Below are 11,403 nucleotides of genomic sequence, written 5' to 3'. Positions count from 1 at the left end.
TATGCCTACAAATACGTCACAATGCTGCAGACACCTTGGGTAAAACGTGGAAAACATAAGCTGACTCCTAGCTCCTCCACAGCCATATAAGGAGTCATTGGCATGCAGGGCTTTCAAAAAATGGGGCACTTCCTGGTTGGATTTTTATCTGGGTTTCGCCTGTAACATCAGTTCTGTGGCACTCACAGACAATACAGTGCCTTGCGAAAGTATTCGGCCCCCTTGAACTTTGCGACATTTCAGGCTTCAAACATAAAGATATAAAACTGTATTTTTTGTGAAGAATCAACAACAAGTGGGACACAATCATGAAGTGGAACGACATTTATTGGATATTTCAAACTTTTTTAACAAATCAAAAACTGAAAAGTTGGGTGTGCAAAATTATTCAGCCCCCTTAAGTTAATACTTTGTAGCGCCACCTTTTGCTGCGATTACAGCTGTAAGTCGCTTGGGGTATGTCTCTATCAGTTTTGCACATTGAGAGACTGAATTTTTTTCCCATTCCTCCTTGCAAAACAGCTCGAGCTCAGTGAGGTTGGTTGGAGAGCATTTGTGAACAGCAGTTTTCAGTTCTTTACAACATGATGCTGCCGCCCCCGGGTTTCACGGTTGGGATGGTGTTCTTCGGCTTGCATGCCTCCCCCTTTTTCCTCTAAACATAACGATGGTCATTATGGCCAAACAGTTCTATTTTTGTTTCATTAGACCAAAGGTCATATCTCCAAAAAGTATGATCTTTGTCCCCTTGTGCAGTTGCAAACCGTAGTCTGGCTTTTTTATGGCGGTTTTGGAGCAGTGGCTTCTTCCTTGTTGAGGTAAGGGTAGAGAGGTAGAGGTAAGGGTAGAGAGGTAGAGGTAAGGGTAGAGAGGTAGAGCAATGTAGAGGTAGAGCGGTGTAGAGGAAAAGGTGGGGGTAGAGGAAGAGGAAGAGGTGTAGAGGAAGAGGTAAGGGTAGAGGTAAGGGTAGAGGTAAGGGTAGAGGTTTACATTTAGTCATCTCAACCCACTTTACATAAAATGTGACCAGAAACATAAAAAACAGGACTGAAGATTGACACAAATGATAACAATAGATGGTCTAAAAGAGAGATACCATTGTATCCTTGGCGACGCTGTCCAGTATCTGAGGGCGTGGATAATGACAATCTCCTCCCGCTGTGACACGTCAGTCACATCCAGATCATACACTACTGTGACGTTGTCCCCTGTTCCTGGAGGAGGAGGGGGGGGGGGGGGGGGGGTTGAGTGAGAGAGAGAGAGAGAGAGAGATCAGTCACGTCCTGACCATGTACTGCTGGGGCGTTGTCCCCTGGTCCTGACAATAGAGAGACAGAGACGGACACAGAGGGTGGACTGGACAGATTCATTCAGCTTGTTTACATGAGGCCAAACACCACAGCGACGTTGTCCCCTGGTCCTAGGGAGAGAGAAACGTAGGTTTTGTTCTGATTCTATACACTCTCTATATGCCTTAATGATTTCAAAAGCATCACCTGACCCTGACGAGAGAGACATGGCTTGCCTACTGCAACGGATGGATATAAAAGCATGGGATTGGTGTAGGCATGCGCTAAAGGGAGTTTGTCTTATTTCTCCTTTTAAATCATTGATGAGAGTGAACAAGAGCACGCTACAGAAAGAAGGGGGGAGAGTCAATTGGGTTTCATTGTGCGTCAATCATATGAGCTCATTTTCCATCTCTAACGTGTGAGCGCAATACAGTCTGTGTGCCACTGCAGCTTTCACTGGATGCCATTGTGGCTCTACATTACTGCAGTCCAGTGTCGTTGTGGTGTGAGTGGAGCCACACCCGAGAGCTGTGTCAATCTGCTGATTCACAGTGGCTCCATGAACTCTCTCTCTCTCTCAATTATATTCAATTTAAGGATCTTTATTGGTATGGGAAACATGTTAACATTGCCAAAGCAAGTGAAATAGATAATAAACAAAAGTGAAATAAACAATAAAAATGAACAGTGAACATTACACTCACAGAAGATCCCAAAGAATGAAGACATTTCAAATCTCTCTCTCTCTCTGTCTCTCTGTCTCTCTCTCTCTCTCTCTCTCTCTCTCTCTGTCTCTCTCTCTCTCTGTCTCTCTCTCTCTCTCTCTCTCTCTCTCTCTCTATCTCTCTCTCTCTCTCTCTGTCTCTCTCTCTCTCTCTGTCTCTCTCTCTCCCTCTCTCTCTCTCTCTCTCTCTCTCTCTCTCTCTGTCTGTCTCTCCCTCTCTGTCTCTGTCTCTCCCTCTCCCTCTCTCTGTCTGTCTCTCTCTCTCTCGCTCTCTCTGTCTCTCTCTCTCTCTCTCTCTCTCTCTCTGTCTCTGTCTCTGTCTCTCCCTCTCTCTCTCTCTGTCTCTGTCTCTGTCTCTCCCTCTCCCTCTCTCTCTCTCTCTCTCTCTCTCTCTCTCTCTCTCTCTCTCTCTCTCTCTCTCTCTCTATCCCATCACTCATCTGTTCTGCTATAGTCAGCAGCCTCCTCCTCTCCCACTCCCATCTCCCCCTCCCTTCCCTCTCTCCTAAGGTCTGTCTAGCAGTGCAGTGAGAGCCACAGGCCATTATTGATTTAGTCTCTGACTCTCTACACAATGGAACAGATAGAAGATGCACAGAGATAGGGGCATGTGGTACAGCTAGAGACAGGGACAGGGGTGGGTGGCTTGTATATAAACGGTCTGTCTCAGAGAGATGAAGGCCCAGGGGGCGTGGCTTTGACAGACGGTCTGTCTCAGAGAGATTAAGGACACAGGGGGCGTGGCTTTGACATAGACAGTCTGTCTCAGAGAGATGAAAGCCCAGGGGGCGTGGCTTATACATATAAGGTCTGTCTCAGAGAAATTAAGGCCCAGGGGGTGTGTCTTCTGGAGGGAGAGATGGTGCAACGGTCTAAGGCACTGCATCTCAGTGCTAGAGGCGTCACTACAGACCCTGGTTCGACCACGGGCTGTATCACAACCAGCCGTGATCGGGAGTCCCATAGGGCGGCGTTGTCCAGGTTAGGGGAGGGTTTGTCTGCGGTAGGCCGTCATAGTAAAACAAGAATGTGTCAACAACCTATTTGATGTATTCTATAAAACTTCTAAAAATAAAAAAAAATGTGTGATACTATTACATGTTAACTTTTCATGACCAATACCTCTCTTTTCTCTATCGACCTACTCTACTGCTCCCACCTCACCGTTTTCCATTCGTTCTCCATCCATTTACCTTCTCCAACCCCTGTCGCCTCCTCACTCTCTCTCTCCTCTTGATGTTCTCTTTCATCTGCCATCACCCTTTCTCTATCCTTTCAAATCTGTCTCTGTCTGCCATCTCCCTTTCTCTATCCTTTCAATTCTGTCTCTGTCTGCCATCTACCTTTCTCTATCCTTTCAATTCTGTCTCTCTGTCCTGCCACCTCTGTCTGCCATCTCCCTTTCTCTATCCTTCCAATTCTGTCTCTCTGTCCGCCATCTCTGTCTGCCATCTCCCTTTCTCTATCCTTTCAATTCTCTCTCTGTCCGCCATCTCTGTCTGCCATCTCCCTTTCTCTATCCTTTCAATTCTGTCTCTCTGTCCTGCCACCTCTGTCCGCCATCTCCCTTTCTCTATCCTTTCAATTCTGTCTCTCTGTCCTGCCACCTCTGTCCACCATCTCCCTTTCTCTATCCTTTCAATTCTGTCTCTCTGTCCTGCCACCTCTGTCCGCCATCTCCCTTTCTCTATCCTTTCAATTCTGTCTCTCTGTCCTGCCACCTCTGTCCGCCATCTCCCTTTCTCTATCCTTTCAATTCTGTCTCTCTGTCCTGCCACCTCTGTCCACCATCTCCCTTTCTCTATCCTTTCAATTCTGTCTCTCTGTCCTGCCACCTCTGTCCGCCATCTCCCTTTCTCTATCCTTTCAATTCTGTCTCTCTGTCCTGCCACCTCTGTCCGCCATCTCCCTTTCTCTATCCTTTCAATTCTGTCTCTCTGTCCTGCCACCTCTGTCCACCATCTCCCTTTCTCTATCCTTTCAATTCTGTCTCTCTGTCCTGCCACCTCTGTCTGCCATCTCCCTTTACCTTTCCTTTCAATTCTGTCTCTCTGTCCTGCCTCCTCTGTCCGCCATCTCCCTTTCTCTATCCTTTCAATTCTGTCTCTGTCCTGCCTCCTCTGTCCGCCATCTCCCTTTCTCTATCCTTTCAATTCTGTCTCTGTCCTGCCTCCTCTGTCCGCCATCTCCTCTCTCTCGTGTCCGAGGAAGAGACACAAAGTGAGGATGAGATGAAAGTATAATAAAAGGGGAAGAAGATGAGTGACAAGGAAATAAGGAAGCTGAGAAAGGAGAGAGTGACATTAAAGGGAGGAAGATGAGGAGGGTGAAATGGGGGAGAGAGGGTATGGTTGTCCTTCAACCCTAACTCAGTCCACTCACATACGCACAACGGTTCTTCCCCCGCAGGAAGTTGAAAAGGTTTGGCAGCTGAACCATCGAGAGCGTCTTTGACTAGATGCGTCACTGCTTGGTATGGCAACACCACCGTCCTCCATTGCAAAGCGCTACAGAGAGTGGTGCGGACAGCCCAGTACCCCACCCCCAAGCTCCCTGTAATCCTGGACGTCTATATCAGGCGGTGTGGCAAGGAAGGCCCTAAAAATTGTTCAAGAGTCCAGTCACCCGAGCCATAGACTGTTGTCTCTGCTTCCGCACAGCAAGCGTCAAGTCTGACACCAACAGGCATCTATCCCCAAGCAATACGACGGACCAATAGTTGGCAGAATGGCTATACGGACGATCAGATTTCACCCTTGTATTTATTTATATTTTTAATGCACATTCACAGGACTCTACACACTCACGCACACTGACACTCCAACACACACATAACAAGCACACACATTTATACTGACTCTACACACGTGCTCACATCTCATGCGCTTTGCAGCTACTCTGATCGTTACTTTGGTTTTTCCATTTATATTTGGAGGATGGATATTAGTATGTTAGCGCGTAGGGAGCGCAGACTGGCTCTCACCTCGTTAGTCAGTATGTGTTACATCTGTGCTGGCTTGTTCATCTCGTTAGATGAAAGGCGTTTCACTTTTGCTGTTCCTGGTGATATTTAGTAAGAGCTGCTGGCCCAGTGCTCCAGTTGTCTTGATAGATGTGGAGGGTTAACTCCTTTAGTTGTCTCTCTCTCCTTATTTGATATGCTAGACAAACAACATTTTTATCTGATATCCCTGTTTTAAATTTGCTCCTGCTTTATGGTTTGCTTCCTATCTTTAAGTTTGGTGTGAATTTTGTTTGCCTCTTCTTGGGAAAATGTTGTGGACGCTCATGGTGGGTGTCTTTTAGGTCCTAGTCAACAGACAGAGGGCACACCCACCCCCCCCCCCATGAGTGTCTTTCTGAACCACCCCTTAAACTCCTCCTCTTACACCCCACCTCTTAAACCCCACCTCTTAAACCCCGCCTCTTAAACCCCGCCTCTTAAACCCCACCCCTTAAACCCCACCCCTTAAACCCCACCCCTTAAACTCCTCCTCTTAAACCCCACCTCTTAAACCCCACCTCTTAAACCCCGCCTCTTAAACCCCACCCCTTAAACCCCACCAGTTTTGTTTTGGTTGTTGTCAGTGACTCAGTGATCGTTCCCCTTCTGTTTAAGCGACATTTTAGGGTTTTCTTGCTGGGGAACGTAACCCTGTACATATCTACCTCCATCACTCCAGTATCCCTCTACATATCTACCTCCATCACTCCAGTATCCCTCTACATATCTACCTCCATCACTCCAGTATCCCTCTACATATCTACCTCCATCACTCCAGTATCCCTCTACATATCTACCTCCATCACTCCAGTATCCCTGTACATATCTACCTCCATCACTCCAGTATCCCTCTACATATCTACCTCCATCACTCCAGTATCCCTCTACATATCTACCTCCATCACTCCAGTATCCCTCTACATATCTACCTCCATCACTCCAGTATCCCTGTACATATCTACCTCCATCACTCCAGTATCCCTGTACATATCTACCTCCATCACTCCAGTATCCCTCTACATATCTACCTCCATCACTCCAGTATCCCTGTACATATCTACCTCCATCACTCCAGTATCCCTGTACATTGTTTATATAGCTTCTTATTATTATTATTTTTAGTGCTACATTGATATTGATTGCTGTATTGTTGGGTTTAGAGTTTGCTAGAAAGGCATTTCACTGTACCCGTGCACCTGACATTAAAACTGTCCCTGAGTGAACCTTAACCTGTTTTAACTTAAAACATCCAAGCACTCGGGCAAGCATCATCTCTCACTCACTCACTCACTCACTCACTCTCTCTCTCTCTCTCTATGCCTCTCTCTCTGCCTGTCTCTCTGCCTCTCTCTCTGTGCCTCTCTCTCTCTGCCTCTCTCTCTCTCTCTGCCTCACTCTCTCTCTCTCTGCCTCTCTCTCTCTCTCTCTCTCTCTGCCTCTCTCTCTCTCTCTCTGCCTCTCTCTCTCTTTCTCTGCCTCTCTCTCTCTCTGCCTCTCTCTCTTTCTCTGCCTCTCTCTTTCTCTGCCTCTCTCTCTGCCTCTCTCTCTGCCCCTGCCTCTCTCTCTCTCTGCCCCTCTCTCTGCCCCTGCCTCTCTTTCTCTCTGCCTCGCTCTCTCTGCCTCTCTCTCTCCTAATCATCCCCGGCTTACACTTGGCTCATTCATCCCCCTTCCCTCTCCCCTGTAACTATTCCCCAGGTCGTTGCTGTAAATGAGAACGTGTTCTCAGTCAACTTACCTGGTAAAATAAATGTATTAAAAAAATCACGCAGTCTCCTCTGAACAGTTGATGGTGAGATGTGTCTGTTACTTGAACTCTGTGAAGCATTTATTTGGCCTGCAATTTCTGAGGCTGGTAACTCTAAATGACTGACTGATGTTGACTAATGAATCTGGATAGTCTATGCCCTGGCAGTATAGGGGATTGAGAGAGGTAGCTAACTCTATAAAAGTCTATCATAAAACAGCTGGTTAACATCATTGTAGGCCAGCACATCCCACAGTACCTATTGACCCCAATGGAGGTCATTAATAATGATCTTCAACACATTGACCTCAACGGACGGCTGACATCTTGTGACTAAACAGTCTAGTGAAAAGTTCAGACTAATGCCCCCGAGAGTCTGTAACCTTCTCTCGTGTCTCTTGCCACCAGTGACGGTGAAGAAAGCTTGGTTGGAGATTGAGAAAGGTAGCTACATAAAGTCGTCCTAACACTCTTATGAACATAATGACTGGCCAGCACCGTCTGGCCCTCAGTGGAGGCCGTCATTAACATCGTTAGCGATGTTGATTGACCATCGTCACCTGCTAGAGACGACGAAGAAGGCTTGGCACTAAACACCAAGGCTGGCCAGACAAACAGACACCCAGACATATACACACACACATGCACACACACACACACACACACACACACACACACACGCACACACACACACAGAGTCTTACAGACACAGCCTATCCATCTGGAGCAGGCCACTGAAGTACGACAAGGACGAGGAGGTTTTTGCCACTTCGGTCCTAGCAGGATTAGGACGGCGGGAGATGAGCGAGCGAGAGAGAGGGAGAGACAGGTGGGGGAGCAAGGATCAAGGCTAAGGGGTTAGTGAAGATCAAGAGTGATTCAGGATGTCTGCATGCCTGGACCCTATCCCCTAGCCACCTACACCCTAGCCTAGACACTTCATGTACACAGGGTTGGGGAGTAACGGATTACATGTAATCCGTTAGACCTAAAGGATTGCAAAAAAATATTGTAATCAGATAACAGATACTTTTGAAAAACTAGATGATTACTTCAAGGATTACTTTTCAATTCAGAAAGGATATTTGCGAGAAGAAAATAAATCTTTGACACTTCTCTGTTTTCTCAATGACATTCAAATCAGCATTGAAAAAAAAGTCTCAAGTTTAAGTTTGTTCCACCTGAGCGAGTCTGTCCACCAATCAGAGACCACTATGATGACACAACAAATGATGACCACCAATCAGAGACCACTATGACACATCAAATGATGACCACCAATCAAAGATCACTATGATGACACACCAAATGATGACCACCAATCAGAGACCACTATGATGACACCACAAATTATGACCACCAATCAGAGACCACTATGATGACACATCAAATTATGACCACCAATCAGAGACCACTATGATGAGAGAACAAATGATGACCACCAATCAGAGACCACTATGATGACACATCAAATGATGACCACCAATCAGAGACCACTACGATGACACATCAAATGATGACCACCAATCAGAGACCATTACGATGACACGATAAATGATCTAAATGTATATTTGAACCCAATAATAGTTATGTTCAAGAAGTTTAATGCTAAATTGTAATTATTTCACCACTATGGCCTATTTATTGCCTTACCTCCCTTACTACATTTGCACACACTGTATATAGACGTTTCTATTGTGTTATTGACTGTACTTTTGTTAATTTTTAACTCTGTTGTTTTTGTCGCACTGCTTTGCTTAATCTTGGCCCAGGTCGCAGTTGTAAAGGAGAACTGGTTCTCAACTGGCCTACCTGGTTAAATAAAGGTGAAATAAATCAAATATAAAATTAATTGGTATAACCTGTTATGGCTGCAATCCCCCTATCGGGATAAGTGTCGTCAACAACCGCTGAAAAGCATAGCGCTACATACAATAAATATTACTATAAATATTTATATTCATGAAATCACAAGTGCAATATAGGAAAACACAGCTTAGCCTTTTGTTAATCCACCTGTCGTGCCGGATTTTGAAATTATGCTTTACAGCGAAAGCAATCCAAGCGTTTGTGTAAGTTTATCGATCGCAAAACGACAAAACATTAAGTGCACTTAGCTCGGTCATCAGGTAGCTCGGTCATCAGGTAGCTCGGTCATCAGGTAGCTCGGTCGTCAGGTAGCTCGGTCATCAGGTAGCTCGGTCATCAGGTAGCTCGGTCATCAGGTAGCTCGGTCATCAGGTAGCTCGGTCAGAAAAGCAATCAAATTAATCGTTTACCTTTGATGATCTTCAGATGTTTTCCCTCACGTGACTCCCAGTTACACAACAAATGTTCCTTTTGTTCCATAAAGATGATTTTTATACCCAAAATACCTCCGTTTGTTTGTCGCGTCATGTTCAGAAATCCACAGGAAAGAGCGGTCACGACAACGCAGACGGAAATTCCAAATAATATCTATAATGTCCACAGAAACATGTCAAATGTTTTTTATAAAATATATAAAATATATAATCGATAATATATCAACCGCAAATATCTTTCACAGTAAGAGAGGGAAAAGCAATGGCTGTTCAAACTCATGCGACCACTTGACGCGATGTTATCGTTATGGCTCATTTTTCAAAATAAAAGCTTGAAACTATGTCTGAAGACTGTTGACACCTTGAGGAAGCGATAGGAAAAGGAATCTGGTTCATATCCCTTTAAATGGAGCAAAGGGAGGCTATGGAACATGGAGTTTTCAAAATAGAAGCCACTTCCTGTTTTGATTTTCCTCAGGGATTCGCCTGCAATATCAGTTCTGTTGTACTCACAGACAATATTTTGACAGTTTTGGAAACTTTAGAGTGTTTTCTATCCAATACTAATAATAATATGCATATATTAGCAACTGAGACTGAGGAGCTGGCCGTTTACAATGGGCACATTTTCATCCAAGCTACTCAATACTGCCCCTGCAGCCATATAAAGATAATCAATATGGTTATGGCTAGTGGCTCCACCATGGAATCCCCCTCTCTCTCACACACTTTCATTACCATACAATCAATAGCATAGGGGGTGTGCTGTGTGTGTGTGTGTGTGTGTGTGTGTGTGTTTGTGTGTGTGTGGTAGTAGTAGCTTGTTTGTGTGTTTAATGATCTGTGTAAATCTTGTAAAAGTGAGTGCTGTTGACTAAAGCATCATGTTGATTCACACACACACACACACACACACACACACACACACACATACACACAGAAGAGATGGAGGATGAGAGGGAAGGGAGAAAGAGGAGGAGATGGAGGGTAGAGAGGGAAAGGAGGAAGATGAGGTACCCAGGTCTGTGTCTACTCTGTGTCATTAGAGGATATGATGGGTTGGGGCTGGTGTCTACTCTGTGTCATTAGATGATATTATGGGTTGGGGCTGGTGTCTACTCTGTGTCATTAGATGATGGGTTGGGGCTGGTGTCTACTCTGTGTCATTAGATGATGGGTTGGGGCTGGTGTCTACTCTGTGTCATTAGATGATGGGTTGGGGCTGGTGTCTACTCTGTGTCATTAGATGATGGGTTGGGGCTGGTGTCTACTCTGTGTGATTAGATGATATGATGGGTTGGGGCTGGTGTCTACTCTGTGTCATTAGATGATGGGTTGGGGCTGGTGTCTACTCTGTGTCATTAGATGATATGATGGGTTGGGGCTGGTGTCTACTCTAATGACACAGATGATGGGTTGGGGCTGGTGTCTACTCTGTGTCATTAGATGATGGGTTGGGGCTGGTGTCTACTCTGTGTGATTAGATTATATGATGGGTTGGGGCTGGTGTCTACTCTGTGTCATTAGATGATGGGTTGGGGCTGGTGTCTACTCTGTGTCATTAGATGATATGATGGGTTGGGGCTGGTGTCTACTCTAATGACACAGATGATGGGTTGGGGCTGGTGTCTACTCTGTGTAATTAGATGATGGGTTGGGGCTGGTGTCTACTCTGTGTCATTAGATGATGGGTTGGGGCTGGTGTCTACTCTGTGTGATTAGATGATATGATGGGTTGGGGCTGGTGTCTACTCTGTGTCATTAGATGATGGGTTGGGGCTGGTGTCTACTCTGTGTGATTAGATGATATGATGGGTTGGGGCTGGTGTCTACTCTGTGTCATTAGATGATGGGTTGGGGCTGGTGTCTACTCTGTGTCATTAGATGATATGATGGGTTGGGGCTGGTGTCTACTCTAATGACACAGATGATGGGTTGGGGCTGGTGTCTACTCTGTGTCATTAGATGATGGGTTGGGGCTGGTGTCTACTCTGTGTGATTAGATGATATGATGGGTTGGGGCTGGTGTCTACTCTGTGTAATTAGATGATGGGTTGGGGCTGGTGTCTACTCTGTGTCATTAGATGATGGGTTGGGGCTGGTGTCTACTCTGTGTGATTAGATGATATGATGGGTTGGGGCTGGTGTCTACTCTGTGTCATTAGATGATGGGTTGGGGCTGGTGTCTACTCTGTGTCATTAGATGATATGATGGGTTGGGGCTGGTGTCTACTCTGTGTCATTAGATGATGGGTTGGGGCTGTTGTCTACTCTGTGTCATTAGATGATATGATGGGTTGGGGCTGGTGTCTACTCTAATGACACAGATGATG

General features: G+C 45.7%; 1 long non-coding RNA gene across 1 annotated transcript; it reads right to left on the bottom strand.

Moving 5' to 3' along the window:
* Positions 1-309: 309 nt before the first annotated feature.
* On the bottom strand, positions 310-5,338 carry LOC118946494 (uncharacterized). The gene is made up of 3 exons (XR_005041352.2): positions 5,000-5,338; positions 1,097-1,214; positions 310-809 (listed from the first exon to the last, which is right to left on the bottom strand). It is a non-coding gene; the product is annotated as an uncharacterized LOC118946494 (long non-coding RNA).
* Positions 5,339-11,403: the final 6,065 nt, after the last annotated feature.

The sequence above is a fragment of the Oncorhynchus mykiss genome, chromosome 30 (genome assembly GCF_057628025.1).
Source record: "Oncorhynchus mykiss isolate SJ-2025 chromosome 30, ASM5762802v1, whole genome shotgun sequence".
NCBI classification, from domain to species: Eukaryota; Metazoa; Chordata; class Actinopteri; order Salmoniformes; family Salmonidae; genus Oncorhynchus; species Oncorhynchus mykiss.
Note: the sequence above shows the minus strand (reverse complement) of the source record. Positions and strands in the feature narration are given on the sequence as shown.